The following is a 22,002-nucleotide window of genomic DNA, read 5'->3' as shown; positions in this document are numbered from 1 at the left end:
CCTCATCAAGTTCTACTTTCCTCCCACTCACTTCTTTCGAGAGAAACTCCTTCTCTAGAAAGGTTCCATTCTCGGCAACAAAATCTTGCCTTCGGATCTGTGGTAGAAGGTGTACCCAATTGTTTCCTTAGGGTATCCTATGAAGGTGCACTTCTCCAATTTGGGTTTGAGCTTATCAGGTTGAAGCCTTTTGACATAAGTGTCGCAACCCCAAACTTTAAGGAACGACAACTTAGGTTTCTTGCCAAACCACAGTTCATACGGTGTCATCTCAACGGATTTAGCTGTGCCCTATTTAACGTGAATGCAGCTGTCTCTAATGCATAACCCCAAAATGATAGTGGTAAATCGGTAAGAGACATCATAGATCGCACCATATATAATAAAGTACGGTTACGACGTTCGGACACACCATTACGCTGTGGTGTTCCAGGTGGCATGATTTATGAAACTATTCCACATTGTTTTAAATGAAGGACAAACTCGTAAGTCAAATATTCACCTCCGCAATCAGATCGTAGAAACTTTATTTTCTTGTTACAATGATTCTCCACTTCGCTCTGAAATTCCTTAAACTTTTCAAATGTTTCAGACTTGTGTTTCATTAAGTAGGTATACCCATATCTTCTCAAATCATCTGTGAAGGTCTGAAAATAACGATACCCGCCGCGTGCCTCAACACTCATTGGACCGCATACATCGGTATGTATTATTTCCAATAAGTCATTGGCTCGCTCCATTGTTCCGGAGAACGGAGTTTTAGTCATCTTGCCAATGAGGCATGGTTCACAAGTATCAAATGATTCATAATCTAGTGATTCCAAATATCCATTCGTATGGAGTTTCTTCATGCGCATTACACCAATATGACCTAAACGGCAGTGCCACAAATATGTTGCAGTATCATTATCAACTTTGCATCTTTTGGCATCAATATTATGAATATGTGTAGCACTACGATCGAGATTCAATAAACCATTTATATTGTGTGTATGACCATAGAAGGTTTTATTCATGTAAAGATAACAACAATTATTCTCTGACTAAAATGAATAACCGTATCGCAATAAACATGATCCAATCATATTCACGCTCAACGCAAACACCAAATAACATTTATTTAGGTCCAACACTAGTCCCGAAGGTAGAGGGAGTGTGCGATGGTGATCTTATCAACCTTGGAAACACTTCCAACACACATCATCACCTCGCCCTTAAGTAGTCTATGTTCATTTTGCAACTCCTGTTTCGAGTTACTAATCTCAGCAACTGAACCAGTATCAAATACCCTGGGGTTACTATGAACACTAGTAAAGTACACATCAATAACATGTATATCAAATATACCTTTGTTCACTTTGCCATCCTTCTTATCCGCCAAGTATTTGGGGTAGTTCCGCTTCCAGTGACCATTCCCTTTGCAGTAGAAGCATTCAATTTCAGGCTTAGGTCTAGCTTTAGGCTTCTTCACGGGAGTGGCAACTTGCTTGTCATTCTTCTTGAAGTTCTCTTTCTTTTCCTTTGCCCTTTTTCTTGAAACTAGTGGTCTTGTTAACCATCAATACTTGATGCTCTTTCTTGATTTGTACCTTCGCCGATTTTAGCATCGCCAAGAGCTCGGGAATCTTTTCTGTTATCCCTTGCACATTGTAGTTCACCACGAGTTCTAGTAGCTTGGTGATAGTGACTAGAGAACTCTGTCGATCACTATCTTATCTGGAAGATTAACTCCCACTTGATTCAAGTGATTGTAGTACCCAGACATTCTGAGCACATGCTCACTGGTTGAGCTATTCTCCTCCATCTTGTAGGCAAAGTATTTTCAGAGGTCTCATACCTCTCGACACGAGCATGAGTCTGAAATACCAATTTCAGCTCTTGGAACATCTCATATGCTCTGTGGCGTTCAAAACATTTTTGAAGTCCCGCTTCTAAGCCGTAAAGCATGGCGCACTAAACTATTAAGTAGTCATCATATCGAGCTTGCCAAACATTCATAACGTCTGCATCTGCTCCTGCAATAGGTCTGTCACCTAGCGGTGCATCAAGGACATAATTCTTCTGTGCAACAATGAGGATAATCCTCAGATCACGGACCCAGTCCGCATTATTGCTACTATCATCTTTCACCTTATTTTTTCTCTAGGAACATATCAAAAATAAGGGAGCTATATCACGAGCTATTGATCTACAACATAGATATGCAAAACTATAAGACTAAGTTCATGATAAATTAAGTTCAATTAATCAAATTACTTAAGAACTCCCACTTAAATAGACATCCCTCAAGTCATCTAAGTGATACGTTATCCAAATCAACTAACCCATGTCCGATCATTACGTGAGATGGGGTAGTCATCAATGGTGAACATCTCTATGTTGATCATATCTACTATATGATTCACGTTCGACCTTTCGGTCTCTAGTGTTCTGAGGCCATGTCTGTACATGCTAGGCTCGTCAAGTTTAACCCAAGTATTCTGCATGTGTAAAACTGTCTTACACCCATTGTATGTGAACGTAGAGTCTATCACAACCGATCATCACGTGGTGTCTCGAAACGACGAACTGTAGCAACGGTGCATACTCAGGGAGAACACGTTTACCTTGAAATTTAGTGAAGGGATCATCTTATAGTGCTACCGTCGTTCTAAGCAAAATAAGATGCATATAAGATAAACATCACATGCAATCAAAATATGTGACATGATATGTCCATCATCATCTTGTGCTTTTGATCTCCATCTCCAAAGCATCGTCATGACATCCATCGTCACCAGCTCGACACCTTGATCTCCATCGTTGCGTCGTGGTCGTCTCGCCAACTATTGCTTCTACAACTATTGCTAACTCATAGCGATAAAGTAAAGCAATTACATGGCTTTTGCATTTCATACAATAAAGAGACAACCATAAGGCTCTTGCGGTTGCAAGATATCTTACAAAACATGATCATCACATACAATAACATATATCTCATCATGTCTTGACCATATCACATCACAACATACCCTGCAAAAACAAGTTAGACGTCCTCTACTTTGTTGTTTCATGTTTTACGTGGCTGCTACGGGTTTCTAGCAAGAACTATTCTTACCTACGGCAAAAACCACAACGGTGTTTCGTCAAGTTTGCTGTTTTAACCTTCTTCAAGGACTGGCTGCAGTCAAATTCGATTCAACTAAAGTAGGAGAAACAGACACCCGCCAGCCACCTTTAGGCAAAACTAGTTGCATGTCAGTCGGTGGAACCGGTCTCATGTGCGTGGACATGTAAGGTTGGTCCGGGCCGCTTCATTCCACAATACTGCCGAATCAAAATAAGACGTTGGTGGTAAGCAGTATGACTATCACCGCCCATAACTCTTTGTCTTCTACTCGTGCATATCATCTACGCATAGACCTGGCTCAGATGCCACTGTTGGGAAATGTAGCATGCAATTTCAAACTTTTCCTACGCTCACGCAAGATCTATCTAGGAGATGCATAGCAACTACGTACCCTCGTAGACCGTAAGCGGAAGCGTTTCACAACGCGGTTGATGTAGTCGAACTTTCTTCGCGATCCACCGATCGAGTACCGAACATACGGCACCTTCGAGTTCTGCACACGTTCAGCTCAGTGACGTCCCTCGCCTTCTTGATCCAACAAGTAGTCGAGGTAGTAGATGAGTTCCGTCAGCATGATGGTGTGGTGACGATGATGGTGAAGTGATTCGCGCAGGGCTCCGCCTAAGCACTACGAAGATATGACCGGAGGCGTAAAGTATGGAGGGGGCGTCGCACATGGCTAACAATTGATGTTCTCTGTGCTAGACATCCCCCCTCCTCATATATAGGTGGGACGGAGAGGCAAGAGGCCAAGGGGCGCCCCAAGTGGGGCCAAATCCCACTTGGGCTTCTGCCCTGGTTCGCCCCCCTTTCCTTGTATAGGCGCCAGGGGAATGAAGGGGGAGGTGGCGCCTCCCCTTTCCTTTCTCCCTTGAGGAGGGGAAGGAAGGAGGGACTTTCCCTCCCCATTTTCCTTTCCTTAGGGCTGGCTGATGTCTACTACGCAACCTTCTTCTTGTAGACGTTGTTGGGCCTCCAAGTGCAGAGGTTTGTAGGACAGTAGCAAATTTCCCTCAAATGGATGACCTAAGGTTTATCAATCCGTGGGAGGTGTAGGATGAAGATGGTCTCTCTCAAGCAAACCTGCAACCAAATAACAAAGAGTCTCTTGTGTCCCCAACACACCCACTACAATGGTAAATTGTATAGGTGCACTAGTTCAGCGAAGAGATGGTGATACAAGTGCAATATGGATGGTAGATATAGGTTTTTGTAATCTGAAAATATAAAAACAGCAAGGTAGCAAGTGGTAAAAGTGAGCGTAAACGGTATTGCAATGCTTTGAAACAAGGCCTAGGGTTCATACTTTCACTGGTGCAAGTTCTCTCAACAATAATAACATAATTGGATCATATAACTATCCCTCAACATGCAGCAAAGAGTCACTCCAAAGTCACTAATAGCGGAGAACAAACAAAGAGATTATTGTAGCGTACGAAACCACCTCAAAGTTATTCTTTCGGATCAATCTATTCAAGAGTTCGTACTAGAATAACACGTTAAGACACATATCAACCAAAACCCTAATGTCACCTAGATACTCCAATGTCACCTCAAGTATCCGTGGGTATGATTATAGGATATGCATCACACAATCTCAGATTCATCTATTCAAACAAACACAAAGTACTTCAAAGAGTGCCCCAAAGTTTCTACCGGAGAGTCAAGACAAAAACGTGTGCCAAACCCTATGCATAAGTTCACAATGTTACGGAACCCGCAAGTTGATCACCAAAACATACATCAACTATATCACGTGAATATCCCATTGTCACCACAGATAAGCACATGCAAGATATACATCAGGTGTTCTCAAATCCTTAAAGACTCAATCCGATAAGATAACTTCAAAGGGAAAACTCAATCCATTGCAAGAGAATAGAGGGGGAGAAACATCATAAGACCAACTATAATAGCAAAGCTCGCGATACATCAAGATCATGCCAAATCAAGAACACGAGAGAGAGGGAGAGAGAGGGAGAGAGAGAGAGATCAAACACATAGCTAGTGGTACATACCCTCAGCCCCGAGGGTGAACTACTCCCTCCTCATCATGGAGAGCGCTGGGATGATGAAGATGGCCACCGGAGAGGGATTCCCCCCTCCGGCAGGGTGCCAGAACGGATCTAGATTGGTTTTCGGTGGCTACAGAGGCTTGCGGCGGCGGAACTCGCGATCTAGGTTATGTTCTGGGGGTTTCTGTATATACAAGAGGTTTTGGCATCGGGGACAAATTAGGGGGGTCTCCGAGGCGGCCATGAGGTAGGGGGCGCGCCCCCACCCTCGTGGGTGCCTCGGGACTCTTCTGGCCCATCTCCGATGCTCCGTGGGCTTCTTCTGGTCCAAAAATAATCTCCGTCAATTTTCAGGTCAAATTGGACTTCCTTTGGTTTTCCTTTTCTGCGATGCTCAAAAACAAGGAAAAAACAGAAACTGGAACTGGGCTCTAGGTTAATAGGTTAGTCCCAAAAATCATATAAAATAGCATATAAATGCATATAAAACATCCTAGATGGATAATATAATAGCATGGAACAATCAAAAATTATAGATACGTTGGAGACGTATCACTGGCCGGCCTGGTGGAGGGGCGCACCAGCCCCTTGTGGGCTGTTCTGTCCCTCCCTTGGCCCATTAAGCCCATATCTTTGCCCGGGGTGCCCGGAACCCCTTCCGGTGACCCTATATGTACCCGATACCTTCCGGTGTCCGAATACCATCGTCCTATATATCAATCTTTACCTCTCAACCATTTCGAGACTCCTCGTCATGTCCGTGATCTCATCCGGGACTCCGAACAAAATTCGGTCACCAAATCACATAACTCATATAATACTATATCGTCATCGAACGTTAAGCGTGCGGACCCTATGGGTTCGAGAACTATGTAGACATGACCGAGACACCTCTCCAGTCAATAACCAATAGCGTAACCTGGATGCCCATATTGGCTCCTACATATTCTACGCAGATCTTTATCGGTCGAACCATTATGACAACATACGTAATTCCCTTTGTCCATCGGTATGTTACTTGCCCGAGATTCGATCGTCGGTATCTTCATACCTAGTTCAATCTCGTTACCGGTAATTCTCTTTACTCGTTCCGTAATACATCATCCTGCAACTAACTCATTAGTCACTTTGTTTGCAAGGCTTCTTATGATGTGTATTACCTAGATGGCCCAGAGATACCTCTCCGATACTCGGAGTGACAAATCCTAATCTCGATCTATGTCAACCCAAGAAACACCTTCGGAGATACCTGTAGAGCATCTTTATAATCACCCAGTTACGTTGTGACGTTTGATAGCACACAAGACATTCCTCTGGTATCCGGGAGTTGCATAATCTCATAGTCGACGGAATATGTATATGACATGAAGAAAGCAATAGCAATAAAACTGAACGATCAATATGCTATGCTAACGAATGGGTCTTGTCCATCACATCATTCTCCTAATGATGTGATCCCATTCATCAAATGACAGCACATGTCTATGGTTAGGAAACTTAACCATCTTTGATTAACGAGCTAGTCTAGTAGAGGCTTACTAGGGACACGGTGTTTTGTCTATGTATCCACACATGTATGAAGTATCCGGTTAATACAATTCTAGCACGAATAATAAACATTTATCATGATATAAGGAAATATAAAATAACAACTTTATTATTGCCTCTAGAGCATATTTCCTTCAAGCTTATGTCTCTTCCTCATATAAAATTGCAATAACGATTACCGGTCTAGTTATCGATTGCCTAGGGACAAATAACTTTCTTGTGAAAAAAAGCTCTCTACTAAAACCTAACTTAGTTGTTTCTTTATATAAACAGACCCTAGATTTCATTTACGTGCTCTTTATTATCTTGCAAACTTATCCTACAATACCTACAAAGTACTTCTAGTTTCATACTTGTTCTAGGTAAAGCGAACATTAAGCGTGCGTAGAGTTGTATCGGTGGTCGATAGAACTTGAGGGAATATTTGTTCTACCTTTAGCTCCTTGTCGGGTTCAACACTCTTACTTATCGAAAGAGGCTACAACTAATCCCCTATACTTGTGGGTTACAAGTGTGTCTACGTACCCTCGTAGACCGTAAACAAAAGCGTTCAGTAACGCGGTTGATGTAGTCGAACTTCTTCGCGATCCAACCGATCGAGTACCGAACGTACGACACCTCCGCGTTCAGCACACGTTCAGCTCGATGACGTCCTCGCCTTCTTGATCCAGCAAGACGGCGAAGTAGTGGACATATTCCGGCAGCACGACGGCGTGGTGATAGTGATGGTGATGCTATCTCCGCAGAGCTTCGTGTAAGCAGTACGGAAATATGACCGAGGGTGTAAACAGTGGAGGGGGGCGCCGCACACGGCTAAGAGATTGTCGTGGTTTGTGTGGTGCCCCCCTCCTACATATATATAGGTGGGGGGAGGAGCAGCCAAGGAGGCGCCCCAAGTAGGCGGAATCCTACTTGGGGTCCTTCCCTAGTGGCGCCCCTCCCCTACCATATTTGCGGGAGGGCGGAAGGAAAGGGGGGAGAGGAAAGGCAGGGGGGCCGACTCGCCCCCCTTTCCTTCTCTCCCCAAGGGTTGCAGCCTAGGAGGGGCATGCCAGCTCCTTGTGGGCTGGGGTGTCCCCCCCTTGGCCCATATGGCCCATTAACCTCCCGGGGTGTGCGGAACCCCTTCGGGTGACCCGATTTCTACCCGGAACATCCCGAAACTCTTCCGGTGTCCAAATATCATCGTCCTATATATCAATCTTTACCTACGGACCATTACGGAGATCTTGTCATGTCCGTGATGTCATCGAGGACTCCAAACAACATTCGGTCACCAAATCATATAACTCATATAACACTATATCGTCAACGGACGTTAAGCGTGAAGACCCTACGGGTTCGAGAACTATGTAGACATGACCGACACACCTCTCCGGTCAATAACCAATAGCGGAACCTGGATGCCCATATTTTCTCCTACATATTCTATGAAGATCTTTATCGGTCGAACCTTATGACAACTTGCGTAACTCCCTTTGTCCATCGGTATGTTAATTGCCCGAGATTCGATCGTCGGTATCTTCATGCCTAGTTCAATCTCGTTACAGGCAAGTCTCTTTACGCGTTCTGTAATACATCATCTTGCAACTAACTGTTTAGTCACTTTGTTTGCAAGGCTTCTCATGATGTGTATTACCGAGAGGGCCTAGAGATACCTCTCCGATACTCGGAGTGACAAATCCTAATCTCGATCTATGCTAACTCAACAAACACCTTCGGAGATACCTGTAGAGCATCTTTATGATCACCCAGTTACGTTGTGACGTTTGATAGCACACAAGGTATTCCTCCGGTATCCAGGAGTTGCATAATCTCATAGTCGACGGAATATATATTCGTCATCAAGAAAGCAATAGCAATAAACTGAACGATCAATATGCTAAGCTAACGGATGGGTCTTGTCCATCACATCATTCTCCTAGTGATGTGATCCCATTATCAAATGACAACACGTGTCTATGGTTAGGAAACCTTAACCATCTTTGATCAATGAATAAGGAACACGGTATTTGTTTATGTATTCACACATGTATTTAAGTTTCCGATCAATACAATGATAGCATGAATAATAAACCTTTATCATGAATAAGGAAATATAAAATAACAACTTTATTATTGCATCTAGGGCATATTTCCTTCAGTCTTCCACTTGCACTAGAGTCAATAATCTAGATTACATTGTAATGAATCTAACACCCATGGAGTCTTGGTACTGATCATGTTTTGATCGTGGAAGAGGCTTAGTCAATGGGTCTGCTACATTCAAATTCGTATGTATTTTGAAAATCTCTATGTCTCCATCCTTGACCTTTTCACGAATGGATTTGAAGCTCTCTTGATGTGTTTGGTTCTCTTACGAAACCTAGATTCCTTCGCCAAGGCAATTCCTCCAGTGTTGTCACAAAAGATTTTCATTGGACCCGATGCACTAGGTATTACACGCAAATCGGATATGAACTCCTTCATGCGCTTCTGAAGCAGCTATGTACTCTACTTCACACATAGATCTCGCCACGACGCTCTGCTTGGAACTGCACCAACTGACAGCTCCACCATTCAATATAAATATGTATCCGGTTGGTGACTTAGAGTCATCCGGATCGGTGTCGAAGCTAGCATCGACATAACCATTTACGACGAGCTCTTTGTCACCTCCATAAATGAGAAACATATCCTTGATCCTTTTCAGGTACTTCAGGATGTTCTTGACCGCTGTCCAGTGATCCGCTCCTGGATTACTTTGGTATCTCCCTGCCAGACTTATGGCAAGGCACACACCAGGTCTAGTACACAACATAGCATACATGATAGAACCTATGGCTGAGGCATAGGGAATGACTTTCATTTTCTCTCTATCTTCTGCAGTGGTCGGGCTTTGAGTCTGACACAACTTCACACCTTGTAACACAGGCAAGAACCCTTTCTTTGACTGATCCATTTTGAACTTCTTCAAAACTTTGTCAAGGGATGTGCTTTGTGAAAGTCCTATTAAGCGTCTCGATCTATCCCTATAGATCTTGATGCCCAATATGTAAGCAGGTTCACCGAGGTCTTTCATTGAAAAATTCTTATTGAAGTATCCTTTTATGCTATCTAGAAATTCTATATCATTTCCAATCAATAATATATCATCCACATATAATATCAGAAATGCTACAGAGCTCCCACTCACTTTCTTGTAAATACAGGCTTCTCTGTAAGTCTGTATAAAACCATATGCTTTGATCACCTCATCAAAGCATATATTCCAACTTCAAGATGCTTGCACCAGTCCATAGATGGATCGCTGGAGCTTGCATACTTTGTCGGCACCTATAGGATCGACAAAACCTTCTGATCGCATCATATACAACTCTTCTTTGAGAAATCCATTAAGGAATGCAGTTTTTACGTCCATTTGCCAGATTTCATAATCATTAAATGCGGTAATTGCTAACATGATTCGGACATACTTAGGCATCGCTACGGGTGAGAAAGTCTCATCATAGTCAACTCCTTGAACTTATCGAAAACCTTTCGCGACAAGTCGAGCTTTGGAAACAGTAACATTACCATCAGCATCAGTCTTCTTCTTGAAGATCCATTTAATCTCTATGGCTTGCCGATCATCGGGCAAGTCCACCAAAGTCCATACTTTGTTCTAATACATGTATCCTATCTCAGATTTCATGGCCTCAAGCAATTTATCAGAATCTGGGCTCATCATAGCTTCTTCATAGTTCATAGGTTCGTCTTGGTCTAATAACATGACTTCTAGGACAGGATTACCATACCACTCTGGTGCGGATCGTGCACTGGTCGACCTACGAAGTTCAGTAGTAACTTGATCTGAAGTTTCATGATCATTATCATTTGCTTCCTCTCTAGTTGGTGTAGGCATCACAAGAACGGTTTTCTGTGATGTGCTACTTTCCAATTCGAGAGAAGGTACAATTACCTCATCAAGTTCTACTTTCCTCCCACTCACTTCTTCCGAGAGAAACTCCTTCTCTAGAAAGGACCCATTCTTAGCAACAAAGATCTTGCCTTCGGATCTGTGGTAGAAGGTATACCCAATAGTTTCTTTAGGGTATCCTATGAAGATGCACTTCTCCGATTTAGGTTCGAGCTTATCTGGCTAAAGCCTTTTGACATAAGCGTCGCATCCCCAAACTTTAAGAAACGACAGCTTAGGTTTCTTGCCAAACCACAGTTCATACGGTGTCATCTCATTGGATTTAGACGGTGCCCTATTTAACGTGAATGCGGCTGTCTCTAATGCATAACCCCAAAACGATAGTGGTAAATTGGTAAGAGACATCATAGAACGCACCATATCTAATAAAGTACGATTACGACGTTCAGACACACCCTTATGCTGTGGTGTTCCGGGTGGCGTGAGTTGTAAAACAATTCCACATTATTTTAAATGAAGGCCAAACTTGTAACTCAAATATTCGCCTCCGCGATCAGATCGTAGAAACTTTATTTTCTTGTTACGATGATTCTCCACTTCACTCTGAAATTCTTTGAACTTTTCAAATGTTTCAGACTTGTGTTTCATCAAGTAGATATACCCATACCTACTCAAATCATCTGTGAAGGTTAGAAAATAACGATACCCATCGTGTGCTTAAACACTCATCGGACCGCATACATCGGTATGTGTTATTTCCAGTAAGTCATTAGCTTGCTCCATTGTTCCGGAGAACGGAGTTTTAGTCATCTTGCCCATGAGGCATGGTTCGCAAGTATCAAATGATTCATAATCAAGTGATTCCGAAAGTCCATCCGCATGGAGTTTCTTCATGCGCTTTACACCAATATGACCTAAATGGTAGTGCCACAAGTATGTTGCACTATCATTATCAACTTCTCATCTTTTGGCATCAATATTATGAATATGTGTATCACTACGATCGAGATTCAACAAGAATAGACCATTCATCAAGGGTGTATGACCATTAAAGGTATTACTCATATAAATATAACAACTAGTATTCTCCGATTTAAATGAATAATCGTCTCGCAATAAACAAGATCCAAATATAATGTTCAAGCTCAACGCAGGCACCAAATAACAATTATTGAGGTCTAAAACTAATCCTGAAGGTAGATGTAGAGGTAGCGTGCCGACGGCGATCACATCGACCTTGGAACCATTCCCGACACGCATCGTCACCTCGTCCTTAGCCAATCTTTGTTTATTCCATAGCTCCTGTTTCGAGTTACAAATATGAGCAACCGAACCAGTATCAAATATCCAGGCGCTACTGTCGGTGTCAAGACCGGCGGATCTCGGGTAGGGGGTCCCGAACTGTGCGTCTGAGGTCGATGGTAACAGGAGACAGGGAACACAATGTTTACCCAGGTTCGGGCCCTCTCTATGGAGGTAATACCCTACTTCCTACTTGGTTGATCTTGATGAATATGAGTATTACAAGAGTTGATCTACCACGAGATCGTAATAGCTAACACCCTAGAAGTCTAGCCTGTATGATTGTGATTATGATTCTTCTTTGTACGGACTAAGCCCTCCGGTTTATATAGACACCGGATGGGACTAGGGTTGTACAAAGTCGGTTACAGAGAAAGGAATCTTCATATTTGGATGCCAAGCTTGCCTTCCACGCCAAGGAGAGTCCCATCCGGACACGGGAGAAAGTCTTCGGTCTTCGTATCTTCACAGCCCATCAGTCTGGCCCATGTCTAACAGGTTGGACGCCCGAGGACCCCTTAGTCCAGGACTCCCTCAGTAGCCCCTGAACTAGGCTTCAATGACGAGGTGTCCGGCGCGCAGATTGTCTTCGGCATTGCAAGGCGGGTTCCTTCTCCGAATACTCCACCACAGTCTTCGGACGCAACGAGCGTGTCCGGCTCTGCAAAACAAATCCCACACACAACCGCAGAGAGTATAATATTTCACGAGTCCCATCCGCTGACAACTTTTGGTAATGTGATACCACGTCATTACCCGGTCATTATTTCGAACCATTTTTCGGCCTGCCGCTTCGAGATGCGGTCTCATTGGCACGTCTTGTCAAAGCAGAGGTCGTGTCCCCTTATTGCGGGATCCTCATCAATACGGGCATGGGTAATCTAACTGTGCCGTTTGCACAGCCCTTGGGAACGGGCGAGTGGGGAGGCGCTTGATATTCACTGCCTTTATAAGGAGATAAGGATTCCCTTCTTTCACCCACGCCTTCTCTCTATCTTTGTCCTCCCATTCTCGAGCTCCAGTGCCCAAGTCCTCATCTTTTCCGCCTTGAGAAAGCACTCGACCATGTCCGGATCTGGAGCGCAAGGCAAGTGGATGGCCTCCTCCGTCAAGGAGAAGGACATCATCAAGCTTCGGGAGGCCGGGTACCTGGCAAAGGAAATCTCCCACCGGCTCCCGGCCAAGGGGCAGATCATCCCCACCCCGAAGCCCAATGAGAGGGTGGTGTTCATCCCCCACTTCGTCCGCGGGTTAGGGTTTCCTCTCCACCCTTTCGTCCGTGGACTAATGTTCTATTACGGGCTAGATTTCCATGATCTAGCCCCAAACTCCTTCCTCAACATCTCGGCATTCATTGTCGTGTGTGAGGCCTTCCACCGCATTCCACCCCACTTCGGACTGTGGCTTAAGATCTTCAACGTGAAGCCGAAGGTGGTGGATGGCCAACACGTGGAGTGCGGAGGCGCCATGGTGAGCAAGCTTCCCAATGTCACATCGCCCAAGGGTACTTTTGTGGAGACCGTAAGAGTGGCAGAAACTGTGGTTCTATATCATAGAGCCCCGCGACGCCACCTGGGTCGCGGCTCCCGAATTCAAGTCCGGAGCTCCAATGCGGCTCACCTCCTGGCTAGAGAAGGGCCTGAATTGGTCTTCATCAGATGAGCTGACGGCGCTGCAAACGCGCATCCAGAGTATGGTGGACAAGAACATCAAGCTTGTCAATGTGATCCAGGTGATGCTAGTTCTCCGGATCCTTCCATGCCAGAGCCGGACTTGCCACTTATGGGAGTTCGATCCGGCCGAGCACCAGACCTTGCTACGGTTCTACGGAACCACGCACGAAGATATCTGGAAGGTGCTCTTCAAGGGCAACGAGACGCCACCGGAGACGACCGAAGACCGTGGGCATGCCCTGGCACATCCCGCCAGTGCGGTAACTTTTTCATGTTTCAAGGTGTATCTTTTACTTGCTTGTTCAGGTAAGATATCTAAGTATCACCATTTATTATTATTTTTCAGGGCTGGACAAAGAAGGCGGAGCGGATTCGATGTCCAGCTCTGCTGCCCGAGGAGCCAGCAATTCCTCTTCTGACGAAGATGCTGGTCCCGGCGCCTTACAAGGCGCCGGAGAAGAAGGCCAAGGGGCCCGAAGTGGCCTCCGCCGCAAGGGTGCTTTGGACATGACGTCCAAAGACAACGATACTCACTCCTCCTCCGCCGAAGACGACAACGAGGAGGAGGAAGAAAGCAGCTCCCCCCTCCCTAAGGGGGGAAGGAAGAAGAGGGCAGCCTCCACAAATCTGGAGGCAGAGGCGTCCAAGAGGGGGAAGGCCTCCTTCGCGGATAACTCCGCGTGGGACGTTGACAGTAGCCCAGAGCCGCGCCCCCGAGAGAAGCCCCTGGCCGCATCGTGAGTACTGAAAAACTCTGATGCGTCCATATATCCGGCCTCTCTACTTCACAGTTTTAACATGTTGAATTATGCAATTGCAGTCCGGCCCACGACAGCTCCCTGCGATCCTCATCGGGGGATTCGCTGGATTCAAAGGCGATGGCCAGCGAGTCGCCACCGATGGCTCACTCTCCCCAGGCCAAGGATGACGCCGAGGTGCTGTCCCGAAGGACCTTCCCCGCCCAGGGAGAGGTTCAGGAGGTTGTCAAGGTGGCGCCAGAGGATGACTCCTCGGCCGCCGGACACATGGGGGAGAAAGCCCCCATGAAGACTGGCGATGGGGGCCATATCCAATTCGGCCCCCAGCCGGATACCATCCCGGAGACCTACACGACTCCGGGGCCAAGCGAGCAGCCTCCTCCAAAGGGAGGAGGTGTGCCTATTCCGCTGGTGACCTCTGTCCAACCAGAGGCACCGGATAATCTGTTGGAAGCTCTACGAGGCGCTTACATTGTGGAGGAACACCGTATCCTTATGGGTACGGTGGTTGAGAGGGTTCAGTCCGTCAAGAGCGGACTGACCGAAGCCTGCACCAGCCTGCTGACAGGCTTTGAGGTAAGCGACACAAAAGAAAAAGTCATAGTATGGACAGTAGCCCCTGAGACACTGTGCGGTGTTCGGAAAGAAAAGCCGGACAGAGGATCAAGTAATTTTCGCAGGAAACTAACTAAATATGTCTTATGTGAATAAGCAGGCGTCATTGCTGGCCGCAACCTCTCATGCCGCTGAGGTCTCTGGACTAAAGCATAGTCTGGAGCGGGCCGAAGAAGAGCTCGGCCATGTGAAAAGGCAGCTGGAGGATAAGCAAGGTATGTGGTAACTTGATGTATATTCGGAAAGAATGAATGATGTGTATCGACTGTAGTGCCATGATATTTGTAGGAGCGGCGACCGAGGTCGAGGTCCTTAAAAAGGCGCTGGTCGAGGCCGAGGACAAAGCTGCCAACGAACAAGCCGCCTGTAAGAAGCACGAGGCCAGGCTTAATGAGGTCCAGCAAGAGCTCCAAGATGCCATAAAGAAATGCGAGTCCTTGAAGTGCGATGTTTCGGCTCAAGAGACCGAGCTCGCCAAGGCTCGCCAAAGCGCGGAAGAGGCCCGGGTTGAAGCCCAGGCCGCTCTCCAGGAGATTCAGGAGGCCAAGAAAATCGCGGCGGGTAAGGCTTTTAGTACGCAAAGCAAGTATGTGAAGAAGAGGTATATCTTACTAACCCGGATTTGGAGTTCTCCAGGGGCGTTTGCGGATCTGCCGCGCAGTGTTTCTGACGCCGCGGAATTCTTCCGAGTCGAAGAGGGGAGCTCAACAGAGAAGCTGTTCTGGTCGCAATACCTTGTGCCAGAACATCCGGTGCCCCTTAGCGACCAGCTAAAACAGCTGGTCGAATTGCATAGGGTGGCCGAACTAGCCATGAAGGATTTAATAATCCGGCTGTGGCCTGCAGAAGCTATACCCAGCAGCTACTTCGGGCTCGTGAAGCGGCTGGTCAATGCCTGCCCCCGTCTTGATGTTATCAAGCGATCGGTCTGCATCGAGGGTGCGCGGATGGCCTTCGCCTGTGTCAAGGTGCAGTGGGCGAAGATGAACACCGGCAAGCTCGTGACCGAGGGACCACCCGAGGGCAAGGAGCACCGCACGCCCGAGCTATATTTTGACAATGTCCTGGAGGGATCCCGCATTGTGGCGGGGCAATGTGCGAAAGATGTGATCTTTGAATGAATACATTCATATTGTCTCGCCTTGTATTATGAAACAAAGTCAATTATGTAATATAATGCTTGTTAAAATTTTACCTCCTGTGCGGCCGTGTATATGAAATTTTGAGAGTTGGCCATTCATCGGCTTCAGCCCCCACGTAGGTAGTACGGGGGTGTTCGGGGTGGAATCTAAACACTCTTGATCCAATTTGTTTGGTCCTTGAAGGAGGTGTTTAGCGCAACGAACCAGGCAATCGGACTATGTGGCTTTATCACCCTCACTTAGCCATAGGAGTTCTATAATGAAAATTTAGGCGCAGCCCCTAGTATCCGAACTAGGGTACTGTAAATACCTGATCGGGTAAGAGCCGATTCATCGCATGATGCGGAAAAAAAATCGCTAAAGATTTGAAACCTCCGAAGAGCTGACCAGCTCTCGCCGCATCATGACAGTCAGTTTTTGGCTTTCTCTACTGAGGTGCTCATCTAGATAAACCAGGACACAATCGCAGTAGTTCTCCCTTTGCTACCCTAGCCGATATAGCGGAACGTAAGGTAGTAAGCACAGGAGCCAAGCAACCCAACTATTGACCAAAGACATGATTCGGAGCCAATGCATATAATGCTAAATTGGGGGTGCCGAGCTATATTGTAAAAAGTGTTCGGACTTTGTTGCTGTGTTATGGGTCGCCATGAAGCCCCTGGCAGATTAAAGCATACCAAAGTGTACGGGTGCGACTTCGGAAGATTACCAAAGAAGGAAAAAGGGAGTAGTAAGCTAGTGCCACAGAAGTTGGGCCGCAAACTGTTTCCATTATAGTTTGATTAATACGTCAAAGCGTATCTGCACAAGTGGTGCAATAGGCAACCATGCTACTTAACATGCCACAACCAAGGGAGAGCTACGTGTGGGTCCTGAAAGCAGGTAGAGTGATCGTTAAAGAGACCACCTAGGAATTCCCTTGTACGCCAGCGCTTCTTGCCATCTTGGTGTATCCGTCCTGTTGAGAGGACCGATGATCAGGTCGTCGGAAGAAGCCTGCGGAAAAGAAACCTGAAAAGGATAAAAAAAGAAAAATTGAAAGTATGTGTGTCCAGGAGCGGTCGAGCCATAGTATGGATCACAAGCTAGTTATGCCTCTATCTATGCCCATGGTATTTTGCGTGCGTAGTTATGTACGCGTGGTACAAAGGCTGCCACTTGGTTGAGACTGGGACGGAGGCCAAATTGTTAATCGAGCTCTTGACGAGCTGCGCTGTCCTGCTGCAGAGTAGTCCGGACTCGTTTCACAGTGTCCGAGAGCTCGGCCGACGAATTAAGGTTCTGCTTGAAAAGGCCGCTCTGTACTTCTGCTGCTAACACAGCGGTGTGCTCCTCGGTACGGAGGGAGAGTTCCGTGTTTCCATTGACTGTTATGATGCCGCGTGGTCCGGGCATCTTGAGCTTAACATAAGCGTAGTGTGGCACCGCGTTGAAGCGCGCAAATGCGGTTCGTCCAAGCAGTGCATGATAGCCGCTGCGAAAGGGGACGATATCGAAGATCAGCTCTTCGCTTTGAAAATTGTCCGAGGATCCGAAGACAACCTCGAGGGTGATTGAGCCCGTACAGCGGGCCTCTACACCTGGTATGACTCCTTTAAAGGTAGTCCTTGTGGGCTTAATTCTTGAGGGGTTAATGCCCATTTTGCGTGCTGTATCCTGATAGGGCAGGTTCAGGCTGCTACCACTGTCCATGAGGACTCGCGTGAGGTGGAAACCATCAATGATTGGGTCGAGGACTAGTGCGGCTGAACCGCCATGAAGGATACTAGTCGGATGGTCTCTGCGATCAAAAGTGATCGGACAGGAAGACCATGGGTTGAATTTTGGGGCGACTGGCTCCATCGCATAGACGTCCCTGAGCGCGCGCTTGCGTTCCCTCTTGGGGATGTGGGTAGCGTATATCATGTTCACCGTTTTGACCTGAGGGGGAAACTTCTTCTATCCCCCTGTGTTCGGTGGCCGAGGCTCCTCGTCATCGTCCTCGCTTTGCGACGCCTTCTCCTTGTTCTCGTCATTTAACTTGCCGGCCTGTTTAAAAACCCAACAATCTCTGTTGGTATGGTTGGCTGGTTTTTCTGGGGTGCCATGGATCTGGCACGGACGATCAAGTATGCGGTCCAAGCTGGATGAGCCCGAATTGTTCTTTTGGAACAGCTTCTTCCGCTGGCCGGACTTGGAGCCACTAAATCCAGCGTTGACCGCCGTGTCATCGGTATTATCACCGTTGTTTTGACGCTTGTGCCTATTGCGTCGAGGCTTGCCGTTGCTATTCCTGGCTTCCGCAGTGCCAGGGTCACTTACATTGTTGTTGCTACGGGCTAGCCAGCTATCTTCGCCCGCGCAAAAGCGGGTCATAAGCAAGCTTCAAAATATTGGATATCGGGTCCGTATCGGTTTGGCTTTGACATATCGGATGTCGGATATCGGGTGATATATCGGACGATATGTAGATATATCGGTCTCTAGTTTTTTTTCATTATTCTTGTTCAAAACATTTTTTAGTAAAAGAAAATGTATGATGTCAATGCTTTAACATAGTACTTTTAGATTCCTAGTTTATTGATTTGTTTATTAAGAAACTATTAAGGAAAGATTCACAAAATCCTTACTCTATGATTAAAAACAGTATGATATATATGCATTTGTATGAAACATTGTCAATGACTTCGATAATATATAATGAAGTTGTAAATGCAAAATCTTATTTCACTACTATCCAATAAATAATTGTTGTCATCTACGTATCGTTCTATATCGCTGGACATATCGGGCTAGATATCGGCCATATCGGTCGATATTTCGATCCATATCGGATGATATGTTGGAAAATGATATTTGCAAAATGATATGTTATGTTTATATCGGTGGAGCCCCAAAAGTGATATATCGGCCTATATATCGGTCGTATCAGCCTAGATTTAAAAGCTTGGTCATAAGTGTCGTAAGGGCTGACATGGACTTCGGCTTTTCTTGGCTGAGGTGTCGGGCGAGCCATTCATCTCGGATGCTGTGTTTAAAGGCCGCCAGGGCTTCGGCATCCGGACAGTCGACGATCTGGTTCTTTTTGGTTAAGAACCTAGTCCAGAATTTCCTGGCTGACTCTCCGGGCTGTTGAATTATGTGACTTAAGTCATCGGCATCCGGAGGTCGAACATATGTACCTTGGAAGTTGTCAAGGAAGGCCTCTTCCAAGTCCTCCTAGCTGTCGATGGAGTTTTCGGGCAGACTGTTCAACCAGTACCGGGCTGGTCCTTTGAGTTTTAGTGGGAGGTATTTGATGGCATGGAGATCATCGCCGCGGGCCATATGAATGTGAAGAAGAAAATCCTCGATCCATACCGCGGGGTCTATTGTCCCATCGTATGATTTGATGTTTACGGGTTTGAACCCTTCAGGGAATTCGTGCTCCATTACCTCGTCAGTGAAGCAAAGGGGGTGTGCGGCACCTCTGTATCGGGCCACGTCACGACGTAGCTCGGATGGAGTTCGTCTGCGGTTCTCGGCCGGGGCGTGAGTATGATTGTTGCGTCCGGCTAGATAGCCGTTGTCGCGTGTCGGGGCGCGTCCCCGTGATCCATAGATCGATCTGTTCTGACCTATTCTACTGTCCAAGCCCTGCCGCAGGTCATAGGTATGTCCCCGAGCTGTTTTATCTCTGCCTTTACGGTGAGGTGGGGCGGGCTGGTGTTCGGCTTGATATGCCGCTTTGTCCCGACCACGTGGTGGTCGGTTAGCCGCATTGCGCGATGATGGTACGGGCTCCAGCGCCTCATCATCGAACTGAGGCAGTAATTTACGCTTCGGGTAACTTTTGGCTGGGCGCTTGAGGCCGTATTCCTCGGCTGCCAGGACATCCGTCCATCTATCGTTTAGCAGATCTTGATCAGCTTGAAGCTGCTGCTACTTCTTTTTCAGGCTCCTTGCAGTGGCTATTAGCCGGCGCTTAAAGCGCTCCTGCTCGAGAGGTTCCTCAGGCACGATAAAATCCTCGTTGCCGAGGCTCACCTCCTCCTTGGAGAGCGGAAGATAATTACTGTCCTCCGAGTCTTCGTGTATGGTCTGTTCATCAGGGCTAACTTGTCCATCTTCCCAATCGTCCTGTTCGGCAGTTTGTTCGTCGGGGTCTTCTCTGTCTTCGGCATCGTCGGGAGTGTTATCGTCTCCTATGCCGGTATTGCTATTTTTTCCACGACGTGACTTATAGTGGCGCCGTTGACGCCGGCGTTTTGGCTGTGTCTCAAGAGGTTTATCCTCGACTGGATCTTCTTTGTCATCGTCGTTGGTTCTTTTAGGTGTGTCCACCATGTACACGTCGTACGAAGAAGTGGTCGTCTAGTGTCCGGTAAACGGCGGGTTTTGGCCCTGCTCCTCATCGGCATCGTCGTCCATACCGTCGATGTCTTCAGAGCCGTAATCGAGCATGTCGGTTAAGTCCTCGACAGTGGCTATGAAGTGGGCGGTGGGTGGGAAGCGAAATTCTCCGTCATCAGCCTCCAGTTCGAACCGGATATAATTCGGCTGTGAGTCCCCCGCTAAGGAGAGTGTTTTTAATGAGTTTAGCACGTCGCCTAAAGACGAGTGTCGGAAGATGTTCGCGGAGCTGAATTCGACGATCGACGCCCGATCAAGCTCATCGTGCGCGGACGGACTGTTGGGGAACATAGTAATTTCAAAAATTTCCTACGCACACGCAAGATCATGGTGATGCATAGCAACGAGAGGGGAGAGTGTTGTCCACGTACCCACGTAGACCGACAGCGGAAGCGTTATCACAACGCGGTTGATGTAGTCGTACGTCTTCACGATCCGACCGATCAAGTACCGAACGCACGGCACCTCCGAAGTTCTACACACGTTCAGCTCGATGACGTCCCTCGAACTCCGATCCAACCGAGTGTTGAGGGAGAGTTTCGTCAGCACGACGGCGTGGTGACGATGATGATATTCCACCGACGCAGGGCTTCGCCTAAGCTCCGCGACTGTATTATCGAGGTGTAATCTGGTGGAGAGGGGCACCGCACACGGCTAAAATATCGTATATCAAGTGTGTCCATGGGGTGCCCCCTGCCCCCATATATCAATGAGCAAGGGAGGAGGAGGCCGGCCCTAGGAGGGGGCGCACCAAGTGTGGAGTCCTACTAGGACTCCCTAGTCCTAGTAGGATTCCACCTCCCATATGGAATAGGAAAAGAGGAAGGGAAAAAGAGAAGGAAGGAAGGGGACGCCCCCCTTCCCTAGTCCAATTCGGACCAGACCAAGGGGAGGGGTGCGGCCACCCTTGAGGCCCTTTTCCTTCTTTCCCGTATGGCCCAATAAGGCCCAATACGTATTCCCGTAACTCTCCGGTACTCCGAAAAATACCCGAATCACTCGGAACCTTTCCGAAGTCCGAATATAGTCGTCCAATATATCGATCTTTACGTCTCGACCATTTCGAGACTCCTCGTCATGTCCCCGATCTCATCCGGCACTCCGAACTCCTTCGGTACATCAACATACATAAACTCATAATAAAACTGTCATCGTAACTTTAAGCGTGTGGACCCTTTGGGTTCGAGAACTATGTAGACATGACCGAGACACCTCTCCGGTCAATAACCAATAGCGGGACCTGGATGCCCATATTGGCTCCCACATATTCTACGAAGATCTTTATCGGTCAGACCGCATAACAACATACGTTGTTCCCTTTGTCATCGGTATGTTACTTGCCCGAGATTCGATCGTCGGTATCTCGATACCTAGTTCAATCTCGTTACTGGCAAGTGTCTTTACTCATTCCGTAATACATCATCCCGCAACTAACTCATTAGTCACAATGCTTGCAAGGCTTATAGTGATGTGCATTACTGAGTGGGCCCAGAGATACCTCTCAGACAATCGGAGTGACAAATCCTAATCTTGAAATACGCCAACCCAACAAGTACCTTTGGAGACACCTG

Source organism: Triticum aestivum, chromosome 4D, assembly GCF_018294505.1.
Source record: "Triticum aestivum cultivar Chinese Spring chromosome 4D, IWGSC CS RefSeq v2.1, whole genome shotgun sequence".
In the NCBI taxonomy this organism is placed as follows: Eukaryota; Viridiplantae; Streptophyta; class Magnoliopsida; order Poales; family Poaceae; genus Triticum; species Triticum aestivum.
Note: the sequence above shows the minus strand (reverse complement) of the source record.